This window comes from Gracilinanus agilis, chromosome 4 (assembly GCF_016433145.1).
Source record: "Gracilinanus agilis isolate LMUSP501 chromosome 4, AgileGrace, whole genome shotgun sequence".
Taxonomy (NCBI): domain Eukaryota; kingdom Metazoa; phylum Chordata; class Mammalia; order Didelphimorphia; family Didelphidae; genus Gracilinanus; species Gracilinanus agilis.
In genome coordinates this window covers 339,697,150-339,707,866 of record NC_058133.1, presented here as the reverse complement: position 1 = coordinate 339,707,866, position 10,717 = coordinate 339,697,150, and the positions used below count along the sequence as shown (strand labels likewise).

The window sequence follows — 10,717 nt, the reverse complement described above, 5'->3', positions numbered from 1 at the left end:
TTTTGTTTTCCCACCTTGTTGTTAAAAGGTAAAATGAGTTCAGCAGTTTGACTTCAGTTGAGAAAATACATTCTGACAAAGCACTCGACGTCTGTTGGAAAAAGAATGCATCGTGTCAAATCCTGTGAGCTAAAATGTTGACAAACCGAATCTTGTCAAACCACCAGCTACATCCTTTCCCTCCAAATTGCCCTCAGTGTTTGAGTCATGCAGGAATTGAGTTTTGGAAATCCAAATTGATCATTAATACAAATTTGGTTGGCAATTTCCTAGTACTCTGAGAATAAACACTATAATAAAATAATGGGGGAATTTTGACATGTTTTAGCAATTTGCAACAATCATAATTTGGCACATGGCAACAACTGAGATAAGCTATAGTACAAGGAAAAGAGTGCTAAATTTGGAACCCATGGACTTGATAATTTCTGTGACTTTTAAATAACTCACTTAAACACTGTGCATTAGTTTTCAGTTAAATAAAAGAGAAACTAAATAACCTCTGAGGCCCCTTCCTATTATAGATCTAAAATCCTATTAATTAACTGAAAATAATTTTAGAAGTATCTAATTGAAAGAAAATCACTCCTAAGAAAAGAAAGCACATTCTCTCCAAAAATGGAATACTGCATACATGAATATAATATTCACAGGTATCAGGTGATCAGCTAGTAGTATTCTATTTCTGAAATTGAAATAAGGATGAAGATGAACTTTTAAAATTTTGAAAAGGAAAATCAGTTTCTGTAAGACTTATACTAAATTATTTGTCTTACTGCAAAAATTGTGACCAGTAGCCACCTTTGATAAAGAAAATAGTTAAATAATTGATTTACACAATTGATTTTTTATGTAAAAACTAATTAAATTCTGAATTTGAGGGCTTTGTTCACCCTGGGTAGGAAATTGGCTTAGATTGCCTTTATTTTTTAAATCTAATTGCATGCAAGATTAATTTCTAAGATTTTAAAAATAATTTTGTCTTGAATTCTCTCCCACCTTCTCCCACCCCCCTAAATTGAGATGGTAGGCAATCTGATATTGATTTTGCTTTACAATCTCTTAAAACATTTTTCGACTCCATCCTTTTGTGGAAGGATGCTTTAACAAAAACAAAAAAATTAAGAAAGTGAAAAATATTTGCTTTGCTCTGGATTCAGACTCTTATCAGTTCTTTTCTCTAGATGCAGATGGCATTTTTTCTTTTATCATGAGTCTTTTGGGGATTGCTTTGGATCACTATATTACTCTGAAGAGCTAAGTTATTCATCATTGTTCATTATTCAGTATTCTTGTCATTGTGTACAATGTTCCCTATGCTTCACTTCATGTAACTCTTTCCAGGTTTCTCTGAGTTCCTCCTGCTCACTATTTCTTACAACACAATAGTATTTTATTATCATCATATATTGTAACTTACTCAGCTATTCTCCAATTGATGGCTATGCCCTCGCTTTTAAATTCTTTGCCCCTACAAAAAAGAGTTTCTTTAAATATATTTGTATGGATAGGTTCTTCTTTTTGTTTTTTATCTCTGGGATTTAAACCTAGTAGGGGCATTACTGGGTCAAATGATATGTGTTGTTATATAGTCTTTTAGGCCTAGGTCCAAATTGCTCTCCAGAATGACTAAATCAGTGTATAATTTCCTTTGTCTCAATTTCCTCACATCCCCTCCAAGTTCCGTCAATTTCCATTTTTGTCATTATAGTCAATCTGATAGGTTTATGTTTGTACCTCAGAGTTGTTTAATTTCCATTTCTCTAATTAATAGTGTCTTAGAAAATTTTTGATGTGGATAGAGAGAGTACTATTTACTTTGTCTAAGAACTGCCTATTCATATCTTTTGAGCATTTACCTATTGGGGAACATTTGTACTCATATCTTTGACTCATTTCTCTTATGTATGGGAGAAATGGAAGCCTTACTAGAGAGACCTGTAATAATTTTTTGCACCATCATGATTATTTTTGTTACTTTCCATCATATTTCCCCCTTGTTTAATTTCTGACTATTACGTCTCCAAATTTACCTTTGTTTCTATCAGTCCCACTCTCATTCTATCTACTAGTCCTTATTTTCCTGTAGAGGAAGACAGACTTCTATACTCACTTGATTGTGTATGGTCTTCCCTCACTAATCCAATTCTGATGACAGTAAGGTTCACAGGCTTCCCTCCCCACCTCACCCATCTTCTCCTTCACTGAAAAAGCTCTCTTAAGACTTTATTTTTGAGAAAATTTACCAAATTCTATTTTCTCTTCTCTCAATGAATTCCTTTATCATTCCTTTTATTTGTTTTTATTATCATTCCATCTTATTCAATTCATATCCTTGCCCACTATTTATATGCACTCATCATTACCCTAATAATGATAAAGATCTTGGGAGTTACAAGCATCATTTTCCCATGTAAACAGTTTAACCTTATTGAATGTCTTTTGATTTATCATTCCTGTTTACCTTTTTATGATTCTCTTGAGTCTTCTTTGTAAGAATTAAATTTCCATTAAGCTCTGGAGTCTTTTCTTTAGGAATGTGTGAAAGTCATTCATTTATTGAATATCCATTTTTGACTCAAAAGGTTTGTCCTCAGTTTTGCTGGGTAAGTCATTCTTGGTTGGAATTCTAACATTTTTTTTTGCTCTCTAGAATATTATATTCAAGGCCCTTAAATAATGTAATGTAGAAGCTGCTACATTTTGCACTATTCTTAGTGTGGCACCACAGTATTTGAGTTTTTTCTTCCTAGTTGCTTGCAATATTTTCTCCTTGACTTTCGAATTCTGGAGTTTGTTTATAAAATTCCTGGAAGTTATCCTTTTGGAATCTCTCTCAGGAAGTGATTGGTAGATTTTTCCATTTCTATGTTATCCTCTAGTTCTAGAATATCTGGAATCTTTTCTTTTATAATTTCTTGAATGTTGATGTCTAAGTTATATTTTACATCATGGTTTTCAGATAGTTCAATAATTCTACATTATTTCTCTTAGATTTATTTTTGAGATCAGTAATTTTTTCAATAAGATAATTCATATTTTGTTCATTTTATAAAATTTTGTTTGATTGTTCTTGGATTTCTCATGGAATCATTAGCTTTCACTTGCCCAATTCTAATTTTGAAAGCATAATTTTCTTTAGCAAACTTTTGTACCTCATTTTGCGTTTGGCCAATTCTATTTTTTTAATAGTTCTTTTCCTCAGTGAATTTTTCTACCTCTTTTTCCATGTGACCAATTCAGCTTTTTAAGGAGTTATCTTCAGTGCATTTTTGTATATCCTTCCCCCCCATTCAGCCAATTCTCCTTGATAAGAAGTTCTCTTTAGTGGATTTTTATGCCTATTTTACTAATTGGTCTATTCGTTTTTAACATATTAATTTCTTCAGTATTTTTTGTGCATCTTTTACCAAGCTGTTGACTCTTTTCCCATGATTTCCTGTATCATCCTCATTTCTTTTCCTAATTTTTCTTCTACCTGTCTTATTTGATTTTAAAAATCATTTTCTTTGGCTTCACTCAAGTTCATGTATTTCTTGGAGACTCTGGATGTAGCAGAAATACTTTTGTTGTCTTCTAACTGTGTTTTGGACTTCTCTGTCACCAAAAGAACTTTCTTGGTTGTTGCTTTTCTTTTTTCTTGTAGTTTACTAATTTTTCAATCTTTTTATTTTAATTTAGAAAACTATTACACATGCACATTCTGTTCCTGTCATGAAGAGAGCAATGTTCCAATCTTCAGTTCTTTGTGTAACTGTCTTCAGAGCAAGCCCTACGCATCTATAAGTTTTCTCTTCTTCCAAGGTGGTATGATGTAAAGAGGAGAGTTTATTTAATATTCTACCAAATTGTGCTCTGTTCTGTGAGTAACCACTAACACTTTCTGCCACTTTAGAATTGTGACCAGGGTCTCTTATGGGGAAAAACTGGGGATTAAATTAAATATTTATCTTGGTTCAGAATGGTGAGTAGGAGACAGGAATGGACAATAGGTGGGGACTTAACAAGCTGGGAAATTGGGTTTGGCAGTTTGGGAAATGGCAGTTAACAGGAGTGACTATTGGGCCTTAACTGCCACACAGGCCCACCTAGCCAGGGAGTCAGAGAAACTGCAAGTAAATGATATTAACAAGAGGGCTTATAAACACAGGCTTAATTAAAGAAAATATAGTCTACAGAAGGGGAAATGTGGTTCTACTCTACCAGTCTATGGGCAAGCTTGTCCATAGAAATATATACACTTTTAGAATGGCATTCCCCAAATTTCACTTTTATAATTCCCCGTGAGGTCCGGCAAAAAAAAAAAGGTTAGTCCTTTTTTCTTCGCTGGACCTGTAAAAATAACAGCTTCTAAATTTTTCAGGAAATTAGGGATAAAAGAAATAGATGAACAAATGGTTAAAATTAGACGCATTGACAAAAAACCAATTTGGGGCTGTCCCCCACTGGCACAACAGTGTACAATTAAAACAATACATACAACTCAATTTCAATTCCCCATAGTTCAATCAACTGCACCCCAAAGTTCAAAGTTTGGTCTTCATGGTACAGTGAAGGCTTTTCAGACATCTTCATGGTGTCTTCACCAAAACAAGTTCATCGTCTGGATTTTGGGGAGATGGCAAGATCCTTATCCTGAAATTATTCTCAAAAGAATTTAAACTTTACATTATAGATTACAAAACATACATTTTCTTCTAAGATTCATACAATTCCCCGTGAAATTACTCCTAAAAGAGTTAATTAAATATACATATATTTTTACATTATCGAATTTTAAAAAACTTAACAGATATCCCTGTGAGGTAAATCTTAAACACACCTTTTTTCTAAAAAAAAGTACCTCAGGTCAGCTAAGGATGAGTGGCTGAGTCCTGGGGGTTATATGAAGTCAATTGGCAAAACAAAAAGAATAAAATTCAAGAAAAAAGAAGAAAAAATTAACTTGTGAATGAAATGTGCAAAAATCTGGGGAAAATAAACTTAGACCTTTGAATGAAGGTCTAATTAAAGTGAATTCAGCAGTGTGCAATTACCCATCCAGGGCCAGGACCTAAGGAAAATGTCTCTCTCTGATCTGACTTATCATCAGCTTTTTAGGGAAATAAATAACCAATCTTAGGTGCTTTCTAGGAATCTAAGTCGAGGGGACCCATGTCCTCTAAAGTTTTAGAAAAGACTGGGACTCCAGGACTCAAACCCCAATTTCCAAGCCCTAAAGTATTGGCATAGAACTGCTATTATGCAGATCTTAGTCAGTCAAGTCTCTGACCATGTGCTTTCTTTAGCACTATTAATGGCTTTCATATTCCCTTCTGGAATCAGAGAGGCATTTAAATCACAGTCCTATAGGCTAAGGTATTTGCTGTAGAATCAGAAAAAGGATAAATAATGATTATATATGTACTTCCAGTACAAGATGAGAAAAGGGGAAAATCAATTTCTCTCATTAAAAATGTTTTAAAAATCAAAAATATATAGATAGTTTAGAACTAGAAGGGTTATGTTACCCAAAAATGAGACTTTCTGTGAGAGAAAGTGGGTTTTACAAAATAGCAGATTCACAATGCACATTCAAATAGAGTACCATTATTCCAATAGCACATTTTAAAACAATAAACAGTGATGTTTAAAATTATATGCTTGTTGCAACTTTTAACCCTTGGCAAATGCTGTTATTGCTTCCATAGAAAAATGTGATATTTAAAAAAGAAACCTTCTGGATAGGAATATACAGGAGCTCCTTAGCTTCCTGTTTTAAAAAATCTTGGATAGGAATGCTTCTACCCATTTAAGGCAATAATATCTCTTATAATAAAATATATAAGAGCTTTATCCTTTTAAGACAACAATTCTTAAGGATTTAAAGTAAAAGTTAAAAAATACCTCTTGTAAAATTACAAGGTAATATTTAAAGCATGGAAACTTTCAAGGTTCTTTACAATTACCAAGACAGAATAAATTTTTAAAAGACATGTGCTCTATAAATCCAGTAGTATCAGATCAACAAGCTGGTCAAAACCTCTTACCAGTTCTAATAGATTTTTCTCATTATTTGGGAGTTACAATAAAATCATAACAGAATTAATCTAGCAGCCACAAACTACATTAACTTAAAATGATTCAGTGTAACAGGAAAATCAACGAAATAAGCAAGATTAATTTACAAAACACTAATTAGCAAAATACAGTAAGATACAGTCTTTTTAAAACAGAAATAAAGCTCATTCAGTTCCGAGGTTTTTAAAGTTCACCCCTGGTTTCAATTTAAGGTTCTTTTGATTGAGTTCTGCTGAGTTTAAGGGTTTTTTTTTCTAAAAGTTCAAAGTTCTTCCCCTGAGTTCAGTTTTTAATCACAAGCAAGTCTGAATAGGCCATTTGGCCCCATTAAGGGTAAATGCTAGGTCCACGTGGTGTCAGGTCATTGTAGAAAATCCCACAGGTAGAGCTTGTGTGGGTGGCTAAATTAGGTCTTTAGAGAAACACGTGGAAGGCTAGAAATAGGGAAAAAAGGGGAATATACTACCCAAATGGTATGCGGCAAAGCTGAAGCAGTCTCTGGAGGTCGAGGCAAATCAGGACTGGGTTCCTTCCCGGAAATCTCAGGTTCTGGAGTGGAATGATGGCAGTATCAGCAGAATCAGCAGGATCAGCAAGTCAAGAATGGAGATCAGTGGCAGAGACAGTCTGGCTGGGCTCCAGGATTTTAGTTTAAAGCCAAAAGCCCGAATCGGCTGGCCTGACCTCCCTCCCAAGGTGGCTTGGGCTGGACTGGCCGGCTGAGTCCCACTGGAGACAAAAACGTGCTCTTGCTTTTAGCAAAAACATGGCAAGGAAAGTCACTTTCCTTTTTTAAAAAAGTGCTCAAAAGAGCTGAGCCAGATGGCCAAAAAACAGGCATGGCTATCGTTAGACTATCTGGAAGATTGAGAGTTCGAATTTTGACCTTCTGGTACGCCAAATTATTAATATCAAAAATGATAAAGGCTGGTATAAATATATAAATTAGTGTTTTAATTAAAGCCATGTTGATAGATAAAGTTATCAGACCACGCTCTTGTAAGCATTCAAAACTGCCGCCTCCATTACTGCCTCCTAGCCAAGCGCCTACTTGCAAAGAGGCCACTCCCTCCTAACCCAGGAGATTTAAGCTCTCCCCTGCGTCAAGACATCGGAAACGGAAACCAGTTGGACCATGTTGGATCACGGGAAATGTAGTTTTGATACATTTCCCTTGTCCATAGAAATATATACACTTTTCGAATGGCATTCCCCAAATTTCACTTTTACAAGGGACCGGGAATGGACTTATCTACACTAAGCTAGAAACTATAGCAGGGCAGGGCATGATGGAGATCAGGAAGGAAAGTGAGATTCTCACTGCTGAGTCCTGTCAAAATCCAGTAATGGTTCAGCTTTCCCATGACTTCAGCCAATACTCCTTCAGTTGGGTAAGCCAGGGAGCTAAACCAAGCTGAGCTGACCAGCAACTCAGGTTAGGATTTATAGTCTCAACCTAACCTCCCACAGGCAAATGACTTTCCTCCTTCTGGATATCAGGATATCAGGATACAAACTCTACTTCCTCTGAGGTCTCCCAGGGGGTCAGTTACAACTTATCCCCAGCCACCATGGAGTCCATCTCAGAGAGAGAGGCAACACTTCCTGGTTCCCCATTCCATTTAGAATCTTCAAATTTGCCTGCTAAGCCTCCTAAATAACAATTTATTAATCTTCCTCACAAAAGTCTCATACTTTACTGAGGTTACAAGCACTAGAATGTGCTAGTGATCCTATTCACCCTAAAATTTGGACCCAAGACTTCTATCTAGATCTTCATATGGGCAATGTAATAAGAGTCTTTCATCAAAAGTCAAAAAAAAAAGACACCACTAACCACCTTCTGACTCCTGTTACCATCTTTGGCTGAGAGTTCAGGAAGCCTTTTCCTGCTAATTCAGCTACTCTCAATACATGTTGTGGTGGTGGTGCCTCTCTTGGCATGCATCTTTGTGCTCTACTTCTAGCTTAGGGAAATAGATCTTTTGTGTTGGCCTTCTAAGTTCTTTTGGGCTAAAATATATATTTCACCCTATCTTTGTGTGTGTGTGTGTGTGTGTGTGTGTGTGTGTGTGTGTGTGTGTGTGTGTTTTCTTGTCCAGGATTCATTTTGAAGCATTATTTCATAGTTTTTGGAGGGAGTTTGGTAGAGATCAAGTGGGCCATTATAATTTCTCTGCCATCTTGGCTCTGCATCCAATGCCAGACTACCTTTGAAAAGCTTATACAATCAGAGGCTATAGAGACAGGAAGGCAGGAGAGCAAAGGACAGAGGGGCCAACATCACCATGAGTGTCTTAAACAAGCACAAGAAAGAGATGACTCCTAAGACGCTAAAGATACAGAAAGAGGAAGAGTTCAGCATTGGGCCCCTATACGTATTTACACAGTTATTGAAGGAAAAATACCCAGGTTCTTATTAACTGACAGAATAACAAGACATTTTTGGTCTGAGTGAAGGTCTTCAACAATCACTGTAATCTGATGTTGGATAACATGAAGGAGATGTAGATGAAGGTGTCCCAAAATGGCAAAAGTAAGAAGTCAAAGCCAATAAACAAAGATTCATGATTCCAAGATGTTCCTAAGTGTTGATTCAGTCATCATGGTCCTCAGGAATCCACTAATTGCTAGCAAGAAGTATAGCTAAAATCTCTATTCTCACTCTGAGCCTCGACTCAGCCCAGTAAGGCAGTCAAGGTGTCCCTTTATTTAATTTAATTTAATTAGAATTATTAGTTTGAAAAGTGATCCATAGACAAAAGCATTATAAGACACATATAGGTATCACAATTCATAAAAAGGTTAAGACCTCTTACTTTAGAGAATGAGATTTAAGCATAATCAATAATCAATATGCATTTGTTAAATCAATTCCAGATGCTGTGATGATAGATTATCTTTTCACCCTACTTGGAAAGGAGAATATCTTTTGCTGCTATGGAATTGAACTTAGGTTTCAGATTTGAAATTTTAGGTGATTACTGGAAAAACCATAATGATTGGTTAAACACAAACACATAGCTAGATATCCTGCCTCAAAATCCTATCAGTTTCGAGTGATTACTATTCATCTCTGAGCTAAGCAATCATTTGGAACTTCATGAAGAAATGATGAACACAGCTCCATGGATAATATTTGACCTATGGCACCTCAAATAGTAAAAATACCCACTTTGATGATTTTTGCTACTATATTTTGTATTAATGTAATTAATCAGGCTGATGGCAGTTTGGGGTGTCATTGGCAGCATTATTCATATATTCTTGAGGGAGGGTACCACTATACCAAGTGGTCTGTTCACACAAACAGAATAATTTGAAGACAAAAATCAGTAAGCCTCTATCTTTTTTAAACTCCCCTAATAATATTAGAAGAGAACAAGTTATTTTAGAATTATTCATCAGAATTTGTCAGGCTATGTGATGTTTTTAAAGGTTGCTTTTAGAATCATAGAGACAAGTTCAAGCCCATAGGTAATCTGGCTGTTTGACCATGAGCAAATCACTTCTCATTGCTCCCAATGACTCACTGAAAATATAAAATATATAAAAGTTGCTAATGTATTTCAGCAGATGAAGTTTCCATGCTAAGGAAAGCAGAGTTCTAGACCAGGAAAAAATAAGGTTAGAATTATCATTTTGATTTTGTATTGTTACTTAGAAAATAATAGTTTTGAAACAATGAATTTGTTTGAAAGATTAAATTCATCTTCTTGTTTGCCTTAGAAGTCTTATATTCATTTCTAGAATACCAATTTTCTTACTTTAACTTAGATAATTTTTCGTGAAAAATAAAATAGGTGGAATGTCCCATGATAATGTGGGGGAAAATAAAGTCTTGATGATGCTGTGAAATGGTATAAGATTTTCAATATCCAAAGGAGACAACTTTTTTATCTTTTTCAGAAAACTTGAAGATATTCTTTTTTTCCTTCTTCCCCCCTCCCTCCCAAATCTTGCTGAATAACAACCAAAAGCTACAGTGAAAACACAGCCCTTACAGTTGCTTAAACTTTAACTGGCTACTCTGTGTTTAGATTTTCAATTTTCTTTCCTTTATTTTCCTGCCAGTTTTGAAGAGAATGTTCATATGTCTCACAATATGCTGAGCCAGAGATGATCAGCCAAGTCTTGACTTCTTTGAGAGCTTAAACCCCTTAAACCCAGTGCTCTTTCCAGCTGGCAGGTCAGCAATATTAAGCAGACACTGTAAATTTCTGCTTAGTTAAGTTTCTACAACTGCAGTGGTGCCTTTTCTTAGCAAGAAATGGGAAGCATATATGCCCTTTGAACAATTCTATGCATCTTCCTCTTCTTATCCTGAAGGATCTAATCAATTTAGCAGTGCAGCCTTTATTTTTTCTTTTAATTTTTGAATGTCAGCTATTTTTTCTATCAAAAACAAAACAAATAATATAGAGATGCTGACATCAATTAGATATCTTTACTCATCCTTGAAATCAAACTTCTGGTAAAACTTCCCACTCTAATATAAATAATCTGTAAAACAACTCTTCATCATCTTATTATGAAGCAATTAGCTTTTAGGATGATCTTACAGATGTACAAGGCAATAAGCATTTGTTTATTTTATTTTACTCACTTGATTTTCTAAGCTACAATTCAGACACTAGCACTTGAGGCTAACACTATT

At 35.1% G+C, this 10,717-nt stretch overlaps 1 pseudogene; it reads left to right on the top strand.

Annotated features, from left to right (window-relative positions):
* The first annotated feature begins 8,348 nt into the window (after nt 1-8,348).
* On the top strand, nt 8,349-8,710 carry LOC123246531 (annotated as a pseudogene).
* The last annotated feature ends 2,007 nt before the right edge of the window (nt 8,711-10,717 follow it).